Below are 22146 nucleotides of genomic sequence, written 5' to 3' on the forward strand. Positions count from 1 at the left end.
CAGAGAGGCTGTGGAGTCTCCTTCTCTGGAGCCTCTCCAGCCCTGTCTGGATGTGTTCCCATGTGATCTGAGCTTGACTGAGAGGGTCCCAGAGCCTGGCACAGGCTGCCCAGAGAGGCTGTGGAATCTCTTCTCTGCAGCCTTTCCAGCCCTGTCTGGATGAGTTCCTGTGCCCCCTGTGCTGGATTCTCTGCTCCTGCTCTGGCACAGGGTGGGGGCTGGACTCGATGATCTCCAGAGGGTTTTCCAACCCCTAATATCCTATGAAACCATTTTCAGTGATCCAAGATCTGACTGTATTGAAATGCTTGCTCCCAATCCCCCCCCCCAAAAGAAGCACCCTGATTTACTGCAAACTTCTGGGTGGCTCAGACAGATGGCAAAGTGCCTCAAAAGGATATAGACTTTGATGCAAAACGCTGCCTTCTCCTTTCCAGTCAATACAGAGAGGTTGTCTGGTACAATTTTCTGGTGACCTGTTTCTAATTAAGATGCAAATGAACTGCTGGGTGCTGGAGAAATCAGGATTGCAAATACCAAGTGCTAATATGTGTTAGGCTGGGAAATCCCCAGCACCTCTTCAAGCTGCAGCTTGGGCTGTCTGGCTGCTTGCAGAGTGGTTCCCTCTGGAGGGAAGAGAGCTTCTGCAACCTGCTGTCAAGCTGCTCCTTTGTCTCACTTTAAAGAGGTTTTAATTTAGGGATGTTGAGAAGCATTGCCCCCCTCCCAGGGAGTCTTCTGAGGGCCTTTACAGCCTGCTCCACCAAACCAGGAAGCCCTGAAAATAGGCAAGAGGAAGAGCTGCTTTTGGCCCTGCAGTGTTTTGTGGTGTGACTTCTTTCTTTGTACTTCAAATGGTAGCTAAATGAAGCTTTGGGCACCTTGATTAATGCTGTCACCACTTCAAAGTGAGCTTTACACTGAAAGCTGCTCCACAGTTTATATTTAGAACAGGGCTTGAATGGGTGGAGAGGATTGATTTAGTAGAGGTGAGGTTGTAGCTTTGTCCTTCAGGCACCTGCTGATTTTGGGGTCACCTTATCGTAGAATAGTTTGGGTTGGAAAAGCCTTCCATGATCATCCAGTCCAGTGATCAATTCAGTGCCACTCTGGTCCTTAAACCGTGTCCCACAGTGCCATGGTCACACCTTGCTGGAACACCTTTCTGGAACTGTGTTCAGTTTGGGGCTCCCCAGTTGCAGAGGGACAGGGATCTGCTGGAGAGAATCCATCCTGAGCACTGTGTTCAGTTTGGGGCTCCCCAGTTTCAGAGGGACAGGGATCTGCTGGAGAGAATCCATCCTGAGTACTGTGTTCAGTTTGGGGCTCCCCAGTTGCAGAGGGACAGGGATCTGCTGGAGAGAGTCCATCCTGAGTACTGTGTTCAGTTTGGGGCTCCCCAGTTGCAGAGGGACAGGGATCTGCTGCAGAGAGTCCAGCAGAGGGCTAGGAGGATGATGAGGGGACTGGAGGGCATGGCTGATGAGGAGAGGCTGAGGGACCTGGGGCTGCTTAGTCTGGAGAAGAGAAGACTGAGAGGGGGTTGGGTAAATGTTTATAAGTATCTGAGGGCTGGGGGTCAGTCTCTGCTCACTGCTCCCTGGGGTAGGACAAGAAGCAATGAATGGAAGCTGCAGCACAGAAGATTCAGCTGAACACAAGGGGGAACTTCTGTACTGTGAGGGTCCCAGAGCCCTGGCACAGGCTGCCCAGAGAGGTTGTGGAGTCTCCTTCTCTGAACACATTCAAAACCTGTCTGGATGTGTTTGTGTGTGACCTGCCCTGCCTGGGACCTGCTTTGGCAGAGAGTTTTGGACTCGATGACCTGGGGAGGTCGCTTCCAGCCCTTAGCATTCAGTGATTCTCTGTTAGCAGAGGTTGCAGCAGCTGATTTAGACCCACATTTTTGGCACACGCTGCAGAAGGTCCAATAAAACCTCTTCTGGTGTTCAAATCTCAGCTTCTTTCGAGTGCTGGCAATTGAAAGACCTTTTGTGCAAAGTGAGCAACTTCAAAATAGGAAAAGGTGGGGGGGAGGGGAAATAAAGGCAGCAAAAAGTGCTCAAAAAGCCTTTTCTTCTCCAAAATGCAACTAAGAGAAGCTTTGTAAGAGAGTTATGAACCATGAAGGTTGAGTCTTTTTGAGGAGGAGGAAAAAAAGGGCTTTTAGTTGTGGGAGTTGCCTCAAAGAGTTAATAACCAAAATGGTTTGGTTGCAGGTGGAGTCAGCTTGCTCCTCTGTGGCATGGAAGATGGGATGAGGAGGGAGCACGTGTGGTCAGACCTAAATTGCTGCCTCCTAAACGGCATTAAACTGCAGCAGCAGCAGCAGCAGCAGCAAAGGGGCTGGAAGTGAATCTGCCTCCAGGTTTGTGCTAAGTAGGTTGGAGCAGTGTCGTGACCGAATGAGGTTTGGTAGTTGGGAATTAGCAAGGAGGCTGTTAATGAGCCTCATTAATAGAGAAAGCAGGATGGAAGCTTTCTTCAGTTCATAGGACCAGTCAGGTGGGAAGATTCCTCCAAGCTCAGCCAGTCCAACCTAGCACCCAGCCCTGGCCAAGCAACCAGAGCATGGCACTAAGTGCCAACCTAGCACCCAGCCCTGGCCAAGCAACCAGACCATGGCACTCAGTGCCAACCTAGCACCCAGCCCTGCCCAACCAACCACACCATGGCACTCAGTGCCCAGCCAGCCTTGGCTTCAACCCCTCCAGCCACAGCCACTCCACCACCTCCCTGGGCAGCCCATGCCAGTGCCAATCACTCCCTCTGCCAGGAGCTTCCTCCTAACAGCCAGCCCACACCTGCCCTGCCACAGCTTCAGCCTGGGGCCCCTTCTGCTGCTGCCTGCCTGGCAGCAGAGCCCAACCCCACCTGGCTACAGCCTCCCTGCAGGCAGCTACAGGCAGCAATCAGCTCTGCCCTGAGCCTCCTCTGCTGCAGGCTGCACCCCCCCAGCTCCCTCAGCCTCTCCTCACAGGGCTGTGCTCCAGGCCCCTCCCCAGCCTTGCTACCCTTCTCCAAACATCTTCCAGCACCTCAACATCTCTCTGCAATGGAGGAGGTGTTCTTGCCTAGGTTGTTCTTCATGGGGCTTTGGTGCTGCAAATCTGCCTCCCAAGAGTGAAAGCTTTTCAGCAGCACCTCCCCCTGAGGACCTGCTGTGCCAAGCCTGAATGCCAGACACCTTTCCTGTCTTTCTGTGATGCTGTGAGGCTTGGCACTGTAATGTTAGGGGGCTGGAAGGGACTTTGAAAGCTCATTCAGTCCATCCTCCCCCTGCCTGAGCAGGATCACCTGTACCAGATCACAGAGGAAGGCATCCAGATGGGGGTTTGACTATCTCTGCTAATCCTGCTTCCACCCAAACTTTAAATAGAAGGCCAGGAAGAAGGATCAGCTCTCCAGTTCCAGTAATTGATGGATTAAATCCCATTTGCTTCTCTCCAAGGGCAGCAAGAAGTGGCCCACAGCAGTCAGCCCCACCTGCATTAGTAAGACCTCTCTTGTCCTGACAAGGCTTCAGCGCAGTCATCGCAGGAGGCAGCCTTCCAGAAGCCTTGGGTAGGAAACTCCCTGCCTGCTTCAGTGGGTGGCTTGCTGCAGGAAGGCTGCAAAGCAAGTGCCAAGGCTGTGCAATTCTCTGCCCTGGCTTTGAAGCCATCTGGAGGGAAGTTTGCTCTGCCAGATGTTTGGTGCATCCACCTCTTCCTCCAGATGTGAAGCGAGAGAATCAGAGAAGTGGTTTGGGTGGAAAAGACCTGGATGTTAGGAGGAGTTGTTGGCAGAGAGAGGGATTGGCATTGGGATGGGCTGCCCAGGGAGGTGGTGGAGTCACCAGCTCTGGAGGGGTTGGAGCCAAGCCTGGCTGGGCACTGAGTGCCATGGTGTGGTTGGTTGGGCAGGGCTGGGTGCTAGGTTGGCACTGAGTGCCATGGTCTGGTTGCTTGGCTAGGGCTGGGTGCTAGGTTGGCACTGAGTGCCATGCTCTGGTTGCTTGGCTAGGGCTGGGTGCTAGGTTGGCACTGAGTGCCATGGTCTGGTTGCTTGGCTGGGGCTGGGTGCTAGGTTGGCACTGAGTGCCATGGTGTGGTTGGTTGGCTAGGGCTGGGTGCTTGGTTGGCACTGAGTGCCATGGTGTGGTTGCTTGGCTAGGGCTGGGTGCTAGGTTGGCACTGAGTGCCATGCTCTGGTTGCTTGGCTAGGGCTGGGTGCTAGGTTGGCACTTAGTGCCGTGGTCTGGTTGCTTGGTTAGGGCTGGGTGCTAGGTTGGCACTTAGTGCCATGGTCTGGTTGCTTGGTTAGGGCTGGGTGCTAGGTTGGCACTGAGTGCCATGCTCTGGTTGCTTGGCTGGGGCTGGGTGCTAGGTTGGAGTGGCTGAGCTTGGAGATCTCTCCTAGCCTGGCTGATTCTGTGCTTCTCTGGTGAGGCTGGGATCTGGATTCCATTCCCTGGCAGACACAAGGGAAGAATCCAGACTTCACTGATATGTTTTTCTTCCCAGTTTTGTGTTGCCAGAACAAGTGGGAACAACTCAGGCTTTCAGAACACCCTTGCCTTGTGCACTACCAGTTGGTTACATGAGGATGTAGGCCTGGCATGGCATCTCTTGTGCTCTGAGAAGCAGCTGTGCAAGTTCAGATGGGCTGAAGCTTTTTAGGTCTTGATTTACTTGCAAAAGTGTGAATCTGTGGGAAACTGCAGGGCTGGTGCTTGTGGTGACAAGCCCTGGGAGCTTAGTCAGAGCAGAAGAGCTCTGGTGGAGGGGCTGCCTTGTGGTTGTTGCAGCTCTGCAGCAACTTGGTGCTTGGTTTGCAAGTCTCAGGCTCTGAAATGTGGTCAGAAATATAACTGATAAGGAGCAAATCAGCTTTTTTCCTTGCCTGTGCTTTTAATCTGTTTAGAGGAATAAAGGAAAGTAGGAGTGGTACAGTGAAGACTGCAAAGTAAGTCCTGAGAATTGCTGATGTTCATCTACAGTTCACTCTCATTTCTCATCCAGTTTGCCTGGAGGATTGGCAGCCCCTCTGGCATGGTGGAGAGTTGTTGGTGTATTAAAGTGGCTCTTTCAAAGTCAGTTGAGCTGCTCAGTCAGCCCACAAGAGTGACTTCATCACAGGTTTGTGCCTTTCTTTGGTCTCTCACAGTAAGAGCTGCTCCCAGGACTTGAATGCTTGGATCCACAATCTCACTGCTCCTGTAGAGAAGGGAATAAAGGTGGTTTTGATAGCTTCTGGTCTGCTCTCAGGTTCCCCAGTCCCTGTAGGGTGTTCAAGGCCAGGTTGAGTGAAGCTTTGAGTGACCTGGTGTAGTCTACAACTACCTGCAGGGAGGCTGTAGCCAAGTGGGGTTGGGCTCTGGTGCCAGGCAGGCAGCAGCAGCAGAAGGGACACAGGCTGAAGCTGTGGCAGGGCAGGTGTGGGCTGGCTGTGAGGAGGAAGCTCCTGGCAGAGAGAGTGATTGGCACTGGTATGGGCTGCCCAGGGAGGTGGTGGAGTGGCCGTGGCTGGAGGGGTTGGAGCCAAGGCTGGCTGGGCACTGAGTGCCATGGTGTGGTTGTTTGGGCAGGGCTGGGTGCTAGGCTGGCACTTAGTGCCATGGTCTGGTTGGTTGGCTAGATCTGGGTGCTAGGTTGGCACTGAGTGCCATGGTGTGGTTGGTTGAGCAGGGCTGGGTGCTAGGTTGGCACTGAGTGCCATGCTCTGGTTGCTTGGCTAAGGCTGGGTGCTAGGTTGGCACTGAGTGCCATGCTCTGGTTGCTTGGCTAAGGCTGGGTGCTAGGTTGGCACTGAGTGCCATGGTCTGGTTGATTGAGCAGGGCTGGGTGCTAGGTTGGCACTGAGTGCCATGGTCTGGTTGATTGAGCAGGGCTGGGTGCTAGGTTGGTCTGGCTGAGCTTGGAGGTCTCTTCCACCCTGGCTGATTCTATGATTCTATGCAAACCTGCATTGACTCAATCCCAGTTTCTGGGCTTAATGAAGCCTGAAATCGTTGCTTTTGGGATGCCTGACCTGTGATTAAATGAGAGTTGTCTGAACATGGCAGTTCTTGGTTTGCTCTGAGGCTTTTCTGTCCTTGCTGCTTGTTTTTGAGGGCAGTGCTGAGGGAGGTAATGCACTGCTGTGCCCTCCAGGTTGTCTGGGCAAAGAGCAGAGAACCACTCTTGTTGGTGCCAAGCTTCATGGCCCTCACCATCAGCTGTGCATTCTCACAGTGCACACACAGGGGGAAAAGCATCTTTAAACCCTGCATCCATAGATGGCTTTGGTTGGAAGGGACTTTAGAGATCACAGAATAGTTTGGGTTGGAAGGAACCTCAGAGATCATCTCCAACCTACCTGCCACGAGCAGAGACACCTCTCAACTAGACTTGGTTGCTCAAGGCTTCATCCAACAGGCACAAACTGGAACCCAGGAGGTTCTATCTGAAGATGAGGAGAAACTTGCTTGATGTGAGAGTGCTGGAGGCCTGCAGCAGGCTGGCCAGAGAGATTCCAGCCCTACCTGGCCATTGTGCTCCTGGGCAAGCTGCTGTGGGTGCCCTGCTTTAGCAAAGGGGTTGGACTGGATGATCTCCAGAGGTCCCTTCCAACCTCTTCAGCATGCTGGGGTTCTGTAACAATAACTTACCTCCAGCCTCCTCTTCTCTGCTAGTCTTAAAATGCAGAGATAAATTATTTCACAGCTTGGTGGGTCAATACTGAAGTTTTCTTTTCCTTTTCTTTCTGGAGATTGAGAAGTTGGTTGGGTTTTATTCCACTCAGCAAGAGTTAGTCCTCTCTTTGAGCAAGGATTTTTGAAGGCCAATCAAAAGCATGGCAAGAGACCAGAATTAGGTGAGTCTGGATGGGGCTCTGGCCAGCCTGATCTAGGGTAAGGTGTCCCTGCCCATGGCAGGGGGTTTGGAACTGGATGATCTTTGTGGTCCTTTCCAACCCTGACTGATTCCATGGTTGTAGTAGTGACCTGTGCTTAAAGCATTCAGGTCTCACATTGCTGATGCAAAAAGTTGCATTACCCAAACAGGTTTTTTTTCTTATCATTCAGATAGAAATCTGCATGTGAGGGGTTTAAAAGCCTGCACTGGGTTAAAAAGTGCTTACCTGAGGGTGCTGCTGTCAGCTTTTCCCCTGCACGTCCCCAGAAGGGTATCATTGCTGTGCTGGGGGATGTGCAAACCACCTCCTGTTGCCAAGCCACTTGGATCAAACCAGAGCAGGTTATTAAAAGTCCTGTTCTCAAGTGTTGTGTGCTGGCAAAATGTGTTTGTTCTGCTAATTAGCTGGGACAAAGTAACTGCCCCCTCCCTAAGTTAACAGGCTGTGCAGGCTGGGTTTTCCATCAGCTACTGGAAGTCTGGGGTGTGCAGCCTGCAGCAGAGGAGGCTCAGGGCAGAGCTGATTGCTGCCTGCAGGGAGGCTGTAGCCAGGTGGGGTTGGGCTCTGGTGCCAGGCAGGCAGCAGCAGCAGAAGGGGCCCCAGGCTGAAGCTGTGTCAGGGCAGGTGTGGGCTGGCTGTGAGGAGGAAGCTCCTGGCAGAGAGAGTGATTGGCACTGGCATGGGCTGCCCAGGGAGGTGGTGGAGTGGCTGTGGCTGGAGGGGTTGGAGCCAAGGCTGGCTGGGCACTGAGTGCCATGGTGTGGTTGTTTGGGCAGGGCTGGGTGCTAGGTTGGCACTGAGTGCCATGGTGTGGTTGTTTGGGCAGGGCTGGGTGCTAGGTTGGCACTGAGTGCCATGGTCTGGTTGTTTGGGCAGGGCTGGGTGCTAGGTTGGCACTGAGTGCCATGGTGTGGTTGGTTGGGCAGGGCTGGGTGCTAGGTTGGCACTGAGTGCCATGGTCTGGTTGTTTGGGCAGGGCTGGGTGCTAGGTTGGCACTGAGTGCCATGGTGTGGTTGGTTGGCCAGGGCTGCATGCGAGGTTGGCCTGGCTGAGCTTGGAGGTCCCTTCCAGCCTGGTTGATTCTGTGAGTCTATGATCAGTCACCTTGACAGCTGGATATTGGCTGATGGGAATTCCTGTGCCCACAGATTGCTAACTTCATGTTTGTTTCTTCAGCCACAACTGGGCTGCAGATGATGGGAAAAAATCATTTTTGTGCCCAGCTCCAAACCATGGAATTGTTTGGGTTGGAAAAGCCTTCTAAGATCATTGAGGTCCAACAGCAACCCAGCACCACCATGGCCATTAAAACATAGAGCCATGGAATGGTTTAGGTTGGAAGGGACCTCAGGGATCAGCCAGTTCCAACCCTCTGCCACAGGCAGGGACACTTCCCACTACAACAGGTTGCTCAAGGCCTCATCCAACCTGGCCTTGAACACCTCCCTGGGCAACCTGTGCCAGGCTCTCACCACCCTCACTGCAAACAACCCTTCCCTAACATCCAGTTTCAATCTTCCCTCTGCCAGTTCAAACCCATTCCTCCTCCTCCTCCTCTCATTCCCAGACCTTGTCACCAGTCCCTCCCCAGCCTTCCTGTAGCCTCCTCCAGATACTGCAAGGCCACTCCAAGGTCTCCTCCAACCCTTCTCCTCTCCAGGCTGCACAGCCCCAACTCTCTCAGCCTGTGCTCAGAGCAGAGCTGCTGCAGCCCTCTCAGCATTTTGGTGGCCTCCTCTGCACTGGCTCCAACACTTCCATGTCCTTCTTGTGCTGGAGGCTCCAGAACTGCATCCAGGACTCCAGGTGAGGTCTGAGGAGAGCAGAGTAAAACATGTCCCCATGTGCCATGGCCACACCTTTCTTGAACACCTCCAGGCATGAGGACTCCACCACCTCTCAGGGCAGCCTGTGCCAATCCCTCTCCACTCTTGCAGCAAAGAAATTTTTCCCCCACTCCAACCTAAGCCTCCCCTGGCACAATTTCAGGCCAGTTCAAGGGAGGCATAAGTGGAGGCTTCCACCAGACACTAAAGCATTTCCTACCAGGTGGCTGTTGTTGCCTACAAAATACTTAAGCTCTGAAGTTCTCTTGTTAGATAGGACAACCAAGCTGGGGAAGGGGCTGGAGAGCAGGGCTGGTGGGGAGCAGCAGAGGGAGCTGGGGGTGTTTAGCCTAGAGGAGAGAGGAGGTTGAGGAGAGACCTCACTGCTTTCTACATCTCCCTGAAAGGAAGCCAAAGCCAGGTGGGAGTTGGTCTGTTCTCCCTGGTACCAGATTGATGGAGAGGCCATAGCCTGGAATTGTGCCAGGGGAGGGTTAGTTTGGAGATGAGGAAAGATTTCTTTGCTGCCAGAGTGGTCAAGGATTGGACCAATCTGTGCAGAGTCACCGTGCCTGGAGCTGCTTAGGAAACCCCTGGCCGTGGCACTGTGGAGCATGGATTCGTGGCCATGGTGGAGTTGGGTTGATGGTTTGACTGGATGATCTATAGAGATCTTTTCCAACCCAACCAATTCTCTGCTTGAAAGCAGAAGTTAAGGTAAGAGGAAAGTGCAGTGGCACCGCTGCGCCCGCAGCCTGCCCTGGCTGCTGCGGGTGGCTGCCTCTTTGCTTTTGATTTCTGAGCCTTGTCCTTGATTTTATTGATTGTCAGGAGGGTGGAGAAGCAGCAATTGAATTGTCCTTTCCATCCCTGTATTTTGGCAGGTGACCATCACTGCGTGGTGGCTCTTGGAGTGTGGTCCTGGTGTGTAGCCTGGTGGTAGGGAGCCGCCTTAGCGCAGCAGCGAGTAGCTCCTTGCTTGCTTTCCTCCTCTGCCTCCCTCCTTCCCCTGTTATTTTCTCTGTCATTATTAGCAGAGGAGCTGTAGGTGTGCTCAGTCTTTTTAATTGCAGCTTGTCTTTATTCATAGCTTTTTAAGTAGGAGTTATGGAAACAGTCAGTGGAAGGGCTTGCAGGCAGGTGTCTGGCTCTCCAGTGGAAACCAGTAAGATGTCTTTCTGCTCATGGTGCTTTCCAGAAAGCTCTTCAAACTCCATTTTAAACCCCCAGCATCAACCATAACTCTTTTTTTCTTCCTTCAAGTTGCTCATCTGTGCAGATGCAGTCAGCTATATTTTCTTCCTTTGGCTTAAGGGAAACTGTTCCTGAGCTGGCTGCTTCCAGTGGCATCGTTTAAAATCCTCCCAATTACCATTAGGGGCAGGAATTTTCAAGCAAAATGCTTGGCTTTATGGCTGCATATAAACTATTGAGCTGAGCAGCTCAAGCTGAAAAATGCTGGTGCTGCTTGGAAAGGAGCTCTTTGGAACACAAAGGGCATTAAAAGCCAAGCTGCTGTGGCAGAGGAGGCCAAGCTTTGGAGAGGCATCCTGCAGCTCGCTGCCTTGGGCTTCTCCTGACCACAAGGGCAGCTTCAAGGATCAGAGCTGGGCACAGTCCTGTTCTGTGTCTTCAGTGATGCTCTGGAGCAGGGCATTGAGTCCAGCAGCAGGGAGGCTGCAGATGGCAGCAAGCCAGGAGCAGCTGTGGAGCTGTTGGAGGGGATCAGAGCCCTGCAGAGGGACCTGGGCAGGCTGCATGGGTGGGCAGAGGCCAAGGGGATGAGAGTGAAGAAGGCCAAGGGCAGGTTGTGCACTTTGGCCACAGCAGCCCCAAGCAGCAGTGCAGGCTGGGGCCAGAGGGGCTGAGAGCAGGCAGGCAGGGGGTGCTGTGAGAGAGCAGCTGCAGAGGAGGCAGCAGTGTGCCCAGGTGGGCAGCAGAGCCAGTGGCATCCTGGGCTGGCTGAGGAGCAGTGTGGGCAGCAGGAGAAGGGAGGTTCTTGTGCCCCTGTGCCCAGCCCTGCTCAGGCCAGCCCTGGAGTGCTGTGTCCAGTTCTGGGCTCCTGAATTGCAGAGAGCTGCTGAGGTGCTGTTGTTTTTATACATCTCAGCAAGCCTATGAGTGAAGTAGCCATCACCCTTGTTCCCTTTTCACAACCTAGAATCTGAAATGAGGTTTAGGTTTTTAGAGCTGTTCTCTTCAAATGACCTCTGGCTTGCATCTGCCTTTCCCTTTCCATTCAGTCCCCAGATTCCCAAATAGCCTCAGTGCTGTGAATCAGGCCTGCCCCTGGGTTGGTGACTCATTTCCTTACTGGTGCAGGTGTCTGGACTAAATGCTTCTGGATAACTCCTCTGATATGAAATGCAGCTCCCCTGTGAGGAATCAACAGGCAGCAATCACTTTCCTGTCACCTGCCACCACAACTTGCTCCTTGGAAGAAGCAGCTTGAGTGGTTTTCCTTGCTGAAGACCTGGGGGTTAGCTTGGGGCAAAGGGTGAAGGCTTGGAATCTACCTGCTCTGGGATGCTGCTTGAGAGGGTTTGGGTTTGTTTTGTCTGGCTTCTCTGTCAGGCTCCAAACCAAGCTGCCATTTGTGCCAGTTCTGTGGGTAAATGCTCCAAGCATTTCTTTAAGCCAGCAGAAAGGCTTCCTCTGCGTGGCATGGTCTACTTACTGGCCAAGCAGGGATGAACACAAGCCCAGGAAGACAGAAAGGGTGTCTGGCATTCAGGCTTGGCACAGCAAGTCCTCAGGGGGAGGTGCTGCTGAAAAGCTTTCACTCTTGGGAGGCAGATTTGCAGCACCAAAGCCCCATGAAGAGCAACCTAGGCAAGAACACCTCCTCCATTGCAGAGAGCTGCTGAGGTGCTGGAAGGTGCTGAGAGAAGGGCAGCAAGGCTGGGGAGGGGCCTGGAGCACAGCCCTGTGAGGAGAGGCTGAGGGAGCTGGGGGGGTGCAGGCTGCAGCAGAGGAGGCTCAGGGCAGAGCTGATTGCTGCCTGCAGCTGCCTGCAGGGAGGCTGTAGCCAGGTGGGGTTGGGCTCTGGTGCCAGGCAGGCAGCAGCAGCAGAAGGGGCCCCAGGCTGAAGCTGTGGCAGGGCAGGTGTGGGCTGGCTGTGAGGAGGAAGCTCCTGGCAGAGAGAGTGATTGGCACTGGCATGGGCTGCCCAGGGAGGTGGTGGAGTGGCCGTGGCTGGAGGGGTTGGAGCCAAGGCTGGCTGGGCACTGAGTGCCATGGTGTGGTTGTTTGGGCAGGGCTGGGTGCTAGGCTGGCACTTAGTGCCATGGTGTGGTTGTTTGGGCAGGGCTGGGTGCTAGGTTGGCACTGAGTGCCATGGTGTGGTTGGTTGGGCAGGGCTGGGTGCTAGGTTGGCACTGAGTGCCATGCTCTGGTTGGTTGGCTAGGGCTGGGTGCTAGGTTGGCACTGAGTGCCATGCTCTGGTTGCTTGGCTAGGGCTGGGTGCTAGGTTGGCACTGAGTGCCATGGTCTGGTTGCTTGGCCAGGGCTGGGTGCTAGGTTGTCCTGGCTGAGCTTGGAGCTCTCTTCCAGCCTGGTTGGTTCTGTGATGGAGTCCATTCTATCACCTAACCCTTCTAACTCACTAAACCCTGGTACTAAGTGCCTCATGCAGCCTCCTCAGTCAGAGTCATAGACTCATTCAGGGTTGGAAGGCACCAGAAGGATCATCCAGTTCCAACCCCCTGCCATGGGCTGAGGCACCTCACACTAGATCAGGCTGCCCAGAGCCTTATCCAGCCTGGCCTCAAACACCTCCAGGCATGAAGCTTCCACCACCTCCCTGGGCAACCCATTCCATGCTCTCACCACCCTCATGCTGAACAACTTCTTCCAGTCTGATCCAGCCTCAATCTCCCCATTTCCAGCTTTGTTCCATTCCCCTCAATCTTATCACTCCCTGACAGCCTAAAAAATGCCTCCTCAGCTTTCTTCTAGCCCCCTTCAGATCCCAAAAGGCCACAGGAAGGTCAGTGTTCAACTCAGAGGCAGGAGCTGTGCCAAGGAGTGGCACTGTCTGGGCACAGGGGTTGCCAATCAGTTTCTCTCCTCTTGTCTTTCTGGTCCTATCCTCCTGGCAGAGCTCACAAGAGGCAGCAGCAGACGCCAGGGGAAATCAGTTTCAGGGGAAATTCAGTGTGGCTCTCCCAGGCTGATTGATTTCAATAAGCAAGAGGCTTAGATCTGAATCATTTGAGTCTTGCTTGAGCACTGGAGTAATCTCTTCCAGACTTTTCCAGTCTGCTGGCATTGTTGTGCAGCTAATTTTAGCTTTTATTGCTGTGTTTCCTGCCTAAATTGATAGGATCTGTAACAATTTCACTGCTTGCATCTCACTGTTTCTATCTTTCCCTTCTTCTCCACACCCCCCACACCCCCCCCCCCCCAAATAACTTTGAAAAGAGGCAAGGCATCATCTGCTGAATTTCTTTTTGCCATGCATCAAGGCTGCTTTGGGCTAGAAATGGAAACTTAATTAAAACACAGCAGATTAGGCTTGTTTAAAGCAGAACTGAAATGCTTGAACGTTAAGTACTGGATCAGAACAGTTGTTTTACGTGGTGGAGGAGAGGGGGGAGGCTCTCCTGGTCATTAGGAGCAGGAAAGAGGCTGGAGAAGAGCAGAGTGATTTTTTTTTTTCCCTTCATTCTAATGATTAGGAGGGGAAAAAAAACTTCTCCTGTGATGCTCTGATCTAAAACAAGGAAGCAGGAAAGAAGGAACAGCAGCTGCAGCACAGAATCCCTGCATCCCAATGTGGTGACTGTTGGAAGAGACCTCTGCAGGTCACCCAGTCCCACCCCACTGCTGTAAGAGGGGCACTCAGAACAGCTTGCCCAGGACCATAATAGTCAGGGGGAGTTTGGAATCTCTCCAGAGAAGGAGACTCCAGAACGTCTCTGGGCAGCCTGGTCCAGGCTTCCAGCACCCTCACAGCAAATAAGTTGCTCTTGAGAAGGGCCAGGAGGATGCTGAGAGGCTGCAGCAGCTCTGCTGTGAGCACAGCCTGAAAGAGTTGGGGCTGTGCAGGCTGCAGCAGAGGAGGCTCCCAGGGGACCTTCTTGTGGCTTTGCAGCATCTGCAGGGGGCTGCAAAAAAGCTGGGGAGGGACTTTTGAGGCTGTGAGGGAGTGGCAGGAGTGGGGGGGCTGGAGCAAAGCTGGAGGTGGGGAGAGTGAGGCTGGAGGGAAGGAGGAAGTTGCTGAGCAGGAGAGTGGGGAGAGGCTGGAATGGGTTGCCCAGGGAGGGGGCTGAGGCCCCATGGCTGGAGGTGTTTGAGGCCAGGCTGGCTGAGGCTGTGTGCAGCCTGCTCTAGGGTAGGGTGTCCCTGGGCATGGCAGGGGGGTTGGAACTGCCTGCTCCTTGTGCTCCCTTCCAACCCTGACTGACTCTAGGATGTTATGATTCAGGGCCATGAGCAGTGCTGCTTTCATCCTGCTGATTTCCATTCACACATTCCACCCTTCCCAACCCAAAGAAGAAGAAGATCCAAACAGGTGGGAAGTAGCCTGGGCTATTTTTAGCTCCTGCCAGCTCTTCTATTTAGAGGCACACACACACATCAAATACCCCAAAAGGAGCTGGCTCCAGCCTTAACCACAAACCACAAGGAGGAGTTTAGTTTGCAGCCTTTCCCCTTTCCTCCAGGGCAAAGGGGAGAATCCTGCTCTTAACACCCCTGGAACAGGTTGCTCAGGGACTCATCCAACCTGGCCTTGAACACCTCCAGGGAGGTTGTGGAGCACAGAAGCACCCAATGTGATCAAAGATCAGGATGTACCAAGGGACCTCAACAGGTCAGATGTTAGCCTGCAGCAGAGGAGGCTGAGGGCAGAGCTGATTGCTGCCTGCAGAGAGGCTGTAGCCAGGTGGGGTTGGGCTCTGGTGCCAGGCAGGCAGCAGCAGCAGAAGGGGCCCCAGGCTGAAGCTGTGGCAGGGCAGGTGTGGGCTGACTGTGAGGAGGAAGCTCCTGGCAGAGAGAGTGATTGGCACTGGCATGGGCTGCCCAGGGAGGTGGTGGAGTCACCCTCAGTTGGCTAAGGCTGGGTGCTAGTTTGGCACTGAGTGCCATGGTGTGGTTGTTTGGGCAGGGCTGGGTGCTAGGTTGGCACTGAGTGCCATGGTGTGGTTGGTTGGGCAGGGCTGGGTGCTAGGTTGGCACTGAGTGCCATGGTGTGGTTGGTTGGGCAGGGCTGGGTGCTAGGTTGGCACTTAGTGCCATGGTCTGGTTGGTTGGGCAGGGCTGGGTGCTAGGTTGGCACTGAGTGCCATGGTCTGGTTGCTTGGCTAGGGCTGGTGCTAGGTTGGCCTGGCTGAGCTTGGAGCTCTCTTCCAGCCTGGCTGATTCTCTGATTCTATGGTTTAGTGGTGACCTTGCAGTGCTGGCTTGAGGGTTGGACTCCTTGATAAGGTTAGGCACCCCCCATTGATGTGACACCTGTGGAGGAGCAGCAGGCAAAGGCTCCTGGGGAAGGAGCTTAGCTTTGGGAGCTCTGCTTGGCTTTCAGGCTGGAAAATTGGAATAACATGATCCTAGGATGGTCTGGATTGGAGGAGACCTCCAAAGGTCATCTAATCCAACCCCCTCTGCACTCAGCAGGGGCATCCTCAACTAGATCAGGCTGCTCAGAGCTTTGTTGAGCCTCACCTTGAGTATCTCCAGGGATGGAGCCTCAACTTACCTCCCTGAGCAACCTCTTCCAACACCCTCATGGTAAAGAGCTTCTTCCTAACATCCAATCTAGATCTACCTTGCTCCAGTTTCCAGCCTCTCTTCTGCTCCTATTCTACCCTGCTCAGGGAGGGATCTCTGAGGGCTTTGTGCTTTTCCTCCCCAGCAGAAGGCTTTGCTTGGTGCCAAACAAGTGTGCAACCAGCAAAACATGACAGGTATTGAAATGCTATTGACTTCTTCTCCAGGTTACATAGCAGAGGGTAAGAGCTGCTGAGCTGTCTTGCTGTTTGAAGTGGATATTGAGCATTGGAGCCTCAAAGTATGAGTGGATGAGGCTTGCTTCACCCTGGACTGCTTTTTCCTTGAGGTTATTTAGCCCAGAGAGAAAAGAGGCTGAGAGGAGACCTCACTGCCCCTGCAGCTCTCTGACAGGAGGCTGGAGGGGTTGTGTGTGTGTGTCTTGGTCTGTTCTGCCAATGAACAAGAGGTAGGACAAGAGAAAACAGACTCAAGTTGAGCTAGGGGAGGCTTAGACTGGGCATGAGGAGCAATTCCTTCCCCAAAGGAGTTGTCAAGGCCTGGCCCAGGCTTCCCAGGGCAGTGGTGGAGTCTCCATGGCTGGGGGGATTTCAAAGCTGTGTAGATGTGGTGCTGAGGGTCATGGTTTAGTGGTGCCCTGGCAGTGCCCAAGGTTGGACTTGGATCTTAAAGGTGCAACTAAATCAATTCTTTGGTTCTCTGATAAGCAGGTGGCTGACTGCAGTGCATGCAAGGCTTAGGCTGGAGACTTGGGCAGGGACTAATTGAATCAGGTTTAAGGAGGGCAAGAGGAGAGTCTTGCACCTGGGGGGAAAGAACAACCCCATGGATCTGAGGACTGACCTGCTGGAGAGCAGTGAAGGGGAAAAGGACCTGGGGGTCCTGATGGATGGAAGGTTGCTCATGAGCCAGCAATGTGCTCTGGAGGCCAAGAAGGCCAAGGGCACCCTGGGGTGGATGAGAAGGGCTGTGGGGAGTAGGTCTAAAGAGGTTCTCCTCCTTCTCTACTCTGTCCTGCTGAGGTCACATCTGGAGTATTGTGTCCAGTTCTGGGCTCCTCAGTTTAAGCAGTTCCTCCTCAGGGAAGTGCTTGAGAGAGTCCAGCAGAGAGCCACAAAGCTGCTGAAGGCAGTGAAACATCTTCCTGAGGAGGAGAGCCTGAGGGAGCTGAGGCTCTTCAGCTTGGAGAGGAGGAGCCTGAGAGGTGACCTCATTGATGTTGATGAAGCTGTGCAGGCTGAGTGCCAGGATGCTGGGGCCAGGCTCTGCTGGGTGATGCCCAACCACAGCACAAGGACCCATGCATGTGAGCTGAGGCATAGGAAGCTCCATGGGAACAGGAGGAGGAATTTTTCCCCTGTGAGGGTGACAGAACTCTGGGACAGGCTGCCCAGGGGGGTTGTGGAGCATCCCTCTCTGGAGGGATGTGTTCCTCCTCTCCTGCATGTGTCCCTGTGTGACCCTGCTCTGGCAGGGGGGTTGGGCTGGATGAGCTTTGGAGGTCCCTTCCAACCCCTGACACTCTGTGACACTGTGATGCTTCCAAGTGACTTCTTCCAAAGCCAAGTGGAGGGCAGTTGGGATTTTTCCTTGCTGAGTTGACCCCTCTGGGTTTGATTTTAATCCCAACAGCTCACTGGCACCAGAGAGCATTTCAAGCTCAGCTGAGCAAGTTTAACTCTGCTTGCTAACTGAACATGTCATTAAATGACAAAACCTTCTCCTCTGTTTGGAACTTCAATTCTCACTGCTTTTAAGGGTGGCTTTTTTATCCCTCCTGACTCTTCCAGCACTGCAGGATGTGTGAAAACTCTTTGCCCATAGCCATATGCTTGTTGGTGCAGAGCTGCAGGATGTTTCAGTAGGTTTGAAGCACGAGTGCCTGAGTGATGTGTGGCTTCTACAAGAGCTGGGGTGGTTCTTGCCTAGCCTGCTGTTATCTGCTCTTCCAGAGAGTCTTCTGCTCTTCCAGAGAGTCTTCTGCTCTTCCAGAGAGTCTTCTGCTCTAGTGGTTGCTGCAGGAAGGGGTCAGGTTTGTCGCAGAGTGGCTCCTCCACATCTCTCTTTGATCACAGGCTCACAGCATGTTAGGGTTTGGAAGGGATCCAAGGAGATCATCCAGTCCAACCCCCCCTGCCAGAGCAGGGCAATACTAACACAGGTCACAGAGGAACACATCCAGACAGGCCTGGAAAGGCTCCATATAAAGAGACACCACAACCTCTCTGGGCAGCCTGTGCCAGGGCTCTGGGACCCTTAGAGTAAGGGCCCACAGGCAGAACCTCTTTTGCTGCAGCTTACACCCACTGCTCCTTGTGCTATCCCAGACAGCAGTGAGCAGAGCCTGTCCCCCCCTCCTGACCCCCAGATACTTATAGACATTTATCCAATCCCTTCTCAGTCTTCTCTTCTCCAGACTAAGCAGCCCCAGGTCCCTCAGCCTCTCCTCATCAGCCATGCCCTCCAGTCCCTCATCATCCTCATAGCTCTCTGCTGGACTCTCTGCAGCAGTTCCTGTCCCTCTGCAACTGGGGAGCCCCAAACTGAACACAGTATTCCAGATGAGGTCTCATCAGGGCAGAGTAGAGGGAGAGGAGAACCTCCCTTGCTCTGCTGGACACACTCTGCCTAATACAGCCCAGGATCCCATTGGCCTTCTTGGCCACCAGGGCACATTGCTGTGCCATGGATGTTCTCCCCCAGCACCCCCAGGTCCCTCTCCTTGGGGCTGCTCTCCAGCAGTCACCTCCCAGCCTGTCCTGGTGCAGTTCATTATTCCTCCCCAGATGCAGGACTCTGCTCTTGTCCTTGTTGAACCTCATTTGACTTCTCTGTGCCCAGCTCTCAGCCTGCCCAGGTCTCTCTGGATGGCCTCCCAGCCTGCAGCTGTCTCAGCCAAGCCTTCCAGCTTGGTGTCAGCAGACACTCTGTGCCCTCAACAATTCAAGACTGAACAATGCAGCTTCCAGGAGTGCTGTGAGCAAAGCCAGACCATCCTCACCCTCTGCTCACCACTGCAGGAGCCAGCAGTCCCTTACCTGAGCCACTTCCCTCCCTGCCACCCCAGCTCTGATGCTCACCAAGCCCTTTCTGCTAGCTCAGCTCATCACCCCACCAGCCTGTACTGTGAAGTTTATTCTTCCTCCTCAGATTGCTACCTTCTGCCTAGGCTGGGTCTGGTGACCTTGGAGGGAGTTTGCTGTCCCTGCTGTGTGTGCTCAGAGAATGGTAGGGGTTGGAAGGGACCTCTAGAGATCATCAAGTCCAACCCCCTGCCAGAGCAGGGTCACACAGGAATGCATCCAGGTGAGTTTGGAAAGTCTTCAGAGAAGGAGAACTCCACAACCTCTCTGAGCAGCCTGCTCCAGCGCTGCAGCACCCTCACACCAAACAAGTTTCTCCTTGTGTTGAGGTGGGTTCCAGCTCATGCCCTTTGTTCCCTTGTCCTATCACTGGGCACCACCAAAAGGAGCCCACTTTAGCCAGAGTTAGTACTTGAGATCAGCCTGGTGCCTACACTTCAGGCAGTGCACTTCTGTTCTTGCCTTGGAAGAGTGTTGGGAACCTCTGCTGCCATCTCCAGCTGTGCTCAGAGGGATTGAAGTCTGGGGATAAAGGCAGTTGTGTGGCTGCCTTCAGCCTCCTGGCTGCACCACGTTTGCAAAGGAGAGGAAGGGCCAAATAACTCCTGGTGATTAAAACCCTCCCTGCAGAGGCTTCTGCCAAGTCCTTGGCTTTTGTCCACAGGAGTTGGTTAGGATCCTTGCCTCTCTTTTCACAACCCACTAGTGGGAGTGACTTCTGGTGTCTGAGGGGCTGTGACTCAGGCTGGAGTGACAGTGACTGCCCCTCAGGCAGTGTGCTCTTCGCTAGCTGCTGCTGCTGCTGCTGCTGCTGCTGCTGCTGCTGCTGCTGCTGCTGCTGCTGCTGCTGCTGCTGCTGCTGCTGCCTGGCACTGCTTCGTGACAGAGCTGCAGCTAGAGAGGCGTTGCTGGGAGCCAGCATGAGGATGGTCCCTTTCTGAGGGGCCCACCAACCTGCCTCCTTCAGCCTGGGTTACTCATCTGCTGCACACTTCTGACCTAGTTTAATGCTCCTGCTGAAGCAGAAAGGTTTAGGAGGGGATGGCTGCGGTGGCTTGGCTCAGGGAGTCGTGATCCCGGGCATGAGAAAAGGCACTTCTGAACACCAGGGTGTTGGTGGCTGGAGAGGTTGAATGTTTTCCATCTCCACTTCTTTCCTGTGAGGGGCCTGGAGCACCTCTGTGAGGAGCAGAAGCTGAGAGCCTGCAGAAGAGCAGCCCTAGAGGAGATCTGAGCAATGCTCAGCAGGAGCTAAAGGGTGAGGGGCAAGAGGACGGAGCCAGACTCATTGTCAGTGGTGGCCAGGGACAGGACAAGGGGCAATGGACACAAACTGGAAGCCAGGAGGATCATTGAGGAGAAACTTTGCTGTGAGGATGCTGGAGGCCTGGAGCAGGCTGCCCAGAGAGGTTGTGGAGTCTCCTCCTCTGGAGAGCTTCCAACCCCAGCTGGGCATCGCGATCCTGGGCAGGCTGCTGTGGGTGCCCCTGCTTTGGCAGAGGGGTTGGACTGGATGCTCTCCAGAGGTCTCTTCCAAGCCTCACCATGCTGGGATTGTGTTTGGTGGTGAGAGGACTCCACACAAAGCTTGGGAGCTCTCTGCAGAGTTGGCAGTGGCGAAGCAGTGTGAGCTGTGTCGGCGGCGTGGAGGTGAATGGGAGGAAATGCTTCTTCTGTTCAGCTCTTCCTGTAGCTGCTCTTTGTTCTACACCCTGAGTTTCCCGGGAGGTAGGAAGTGCTCTGGAATGTGAATGTTGGTGTGCAAAGGAGTTTATTTAGAGGGCATTTTGGAGAACTGCAAAGGCAGGCAATGTGTTCCCACCAAAGTGCTAAGCAGCAAGAGCTGCTGCAAGCCCAGAGGCAGATGTCCTTTCTGGAGAGTCTGCTTTTAATCCTTCACTTAGGAGATGCAAAAGGAAATCTTTCTCCTTCTCTAAGCAGTGGAAAATCCTCCTTGCTGTCAGCTTCCTCTCCTAAAATTGCCTCAACAAGCACCGTGGTGCTGGACTGGGCTGCTCACCACCTCCTGCCTGCCCTAAGGGGTCTTGGAGCATCCCTGTTGCTCAGGCTCACCACCTGGGAATGAACCAATGCAGCTTTTCTTGCTCTTCAACTCCTCTGAGCAGGAATTTGAAGCCCTCTAACACAGAAGCTCATTGTCTTGAGGCTGCTTTTGTTTCTTGGGTGGATGTGGAGGGTGGAAAGCCACAGGCTGTCTCCTTAGGAAGGCAGAAGTGGAGTGGCTTGCACTTGGGGGACTTTTCTTCCCCTTCCATTTATGAGACACAAGATAAAAAGGTCTCATCTTCTCCTTTGGTTTCACTTAAACTGGATCCACCTCTCCTTGGATCTCCTCTCCACTTGGCAATGGGAAGAGGGAGCACAGCTTTTAGCAAGCAGGTGAGCATTTTGCTCCACATCTGAGGGATTCCTGGCTAGGTCAGAGAAGCTAAGACTAGTTTGGGTTGGAAAGTACCTCCAAAGGTCACCCAGTCCAACTCCCCTGCAGTCAGCAGGGACAACCTTGCAGAGGGACCTGGGCAGGCTGCATGGGTGGGCAGAGGCCAAGGGGATGAGAGTGAAGAAGGCCAAGGGCAGGTTGTGCACTTTTGGCCACAGCAGCCCCAAGCAGCAGTGCAGGCTGGGGCCAGAGGGGCTGAGAGCAGGCAGGCAGAGAGGGCCCTGGGGGTGCTGTGAGAGAGCAGCTGCAGAGGAGGCAGCAGTGTGCCCAGGTGGGCAGCAGAGCCAGTGGCATCCTGGGCTGGCTGAGGAGCAGTGTGGGCAGCAGGAGAAGGGAGGTTCTTGTGCCCCTGTGCCCAGCACTACTCAGCCCCCCCCGGAGTGCTGTGTCCAGCTGTGGGCTCCTGAATTGCAGAGAGCTGCTGAGGTGCTGGAAGGTGCTGAGAGAAGGGCAGCAAGGCTGGGGAGGGGCCTGGAGCACAGCCCTGTGAGGAGAGGCTGAGGGAGCTGGGGGGGTGCAGCCTGCAGCAGAGGAGGCTCAGGGCAGAGCTGATTGCTGCCTGCATCTGCCTGCAGGGAGGCTGTAGCCAGGTGGGGTTGGGCTCTGGTGCCAGGCAGGCAGCAGCAGCAGAAGGGGGCCCAGGCTGAAGGTGTGGCAGGGCAGGTGTGGGCTGGCTGTGAGGAGGAAGCTCCTGGCAGAGAGAGTGATTGGCACTGGCATGGGCTGCCCAGGGAGGTGGTGGAGTTACTGTGGCTGGAGGGGTTGGAGCCAAGGCTGGCTGGGCACTGAGTGCCATGGTGTGGTTGTTTGGGCAGGGCTGGGTGCTAGGTTGGCACTGAGTGCCATGCTCTGGTTGATTGGATAGGGCTGGGTGCTAGGTTGGCACTCAGTGCCATGCTCTGGGTGCTTGGCTAAGGCTGGGTGCTTGGTTGGCACTGAGTGCCATGGTGTGGTTGATTGGGCAGGGCTGGGTGCTAGGTTGGCACTGAGTGCCATGGTCTGGTTGATTGGGCAGGGCTGGGTGCTAGGTTGGCACTGAGTGCCATGATCTGGTTGGTTGGGCAGGGCTGGGTGCTAGGTTGGACTGGCTGAGCTTGGAGGTCTCTCCCAACCTGCTTAATTCTGTGATTCTCTGATGTATTTTGCAGCATCTCCATAACCAG

General features: G+C 54.2%; 1 protein-coding gene across 1 annotated transcript in view; it reads left to right on the top strand.

Moving 5' to 3' along the window:
• The window catches only part of GLG1 (golgi glycoprotein 1), a 139123-nt gene that overhangs the window by 28137 nt on the left and 88840 nt on the right, over positions 1 to 22146 (top strand). The window lies entirely within an intron of this gene.

This window comes from Pogoniulus pusillus, chromosome 20 (assembly GCF_015220805.1).
Source record: "Pogoniulus pusillus isolate bPogPus1 chromosome 20, bPogPus1.pri, whole genome shotgun sequence".
NCBI lineage: Eukaryota > Metazoa > Chordata > Aves > Piciformes > Lybiidae > Pogoniulus > Pogoniulus pusillus.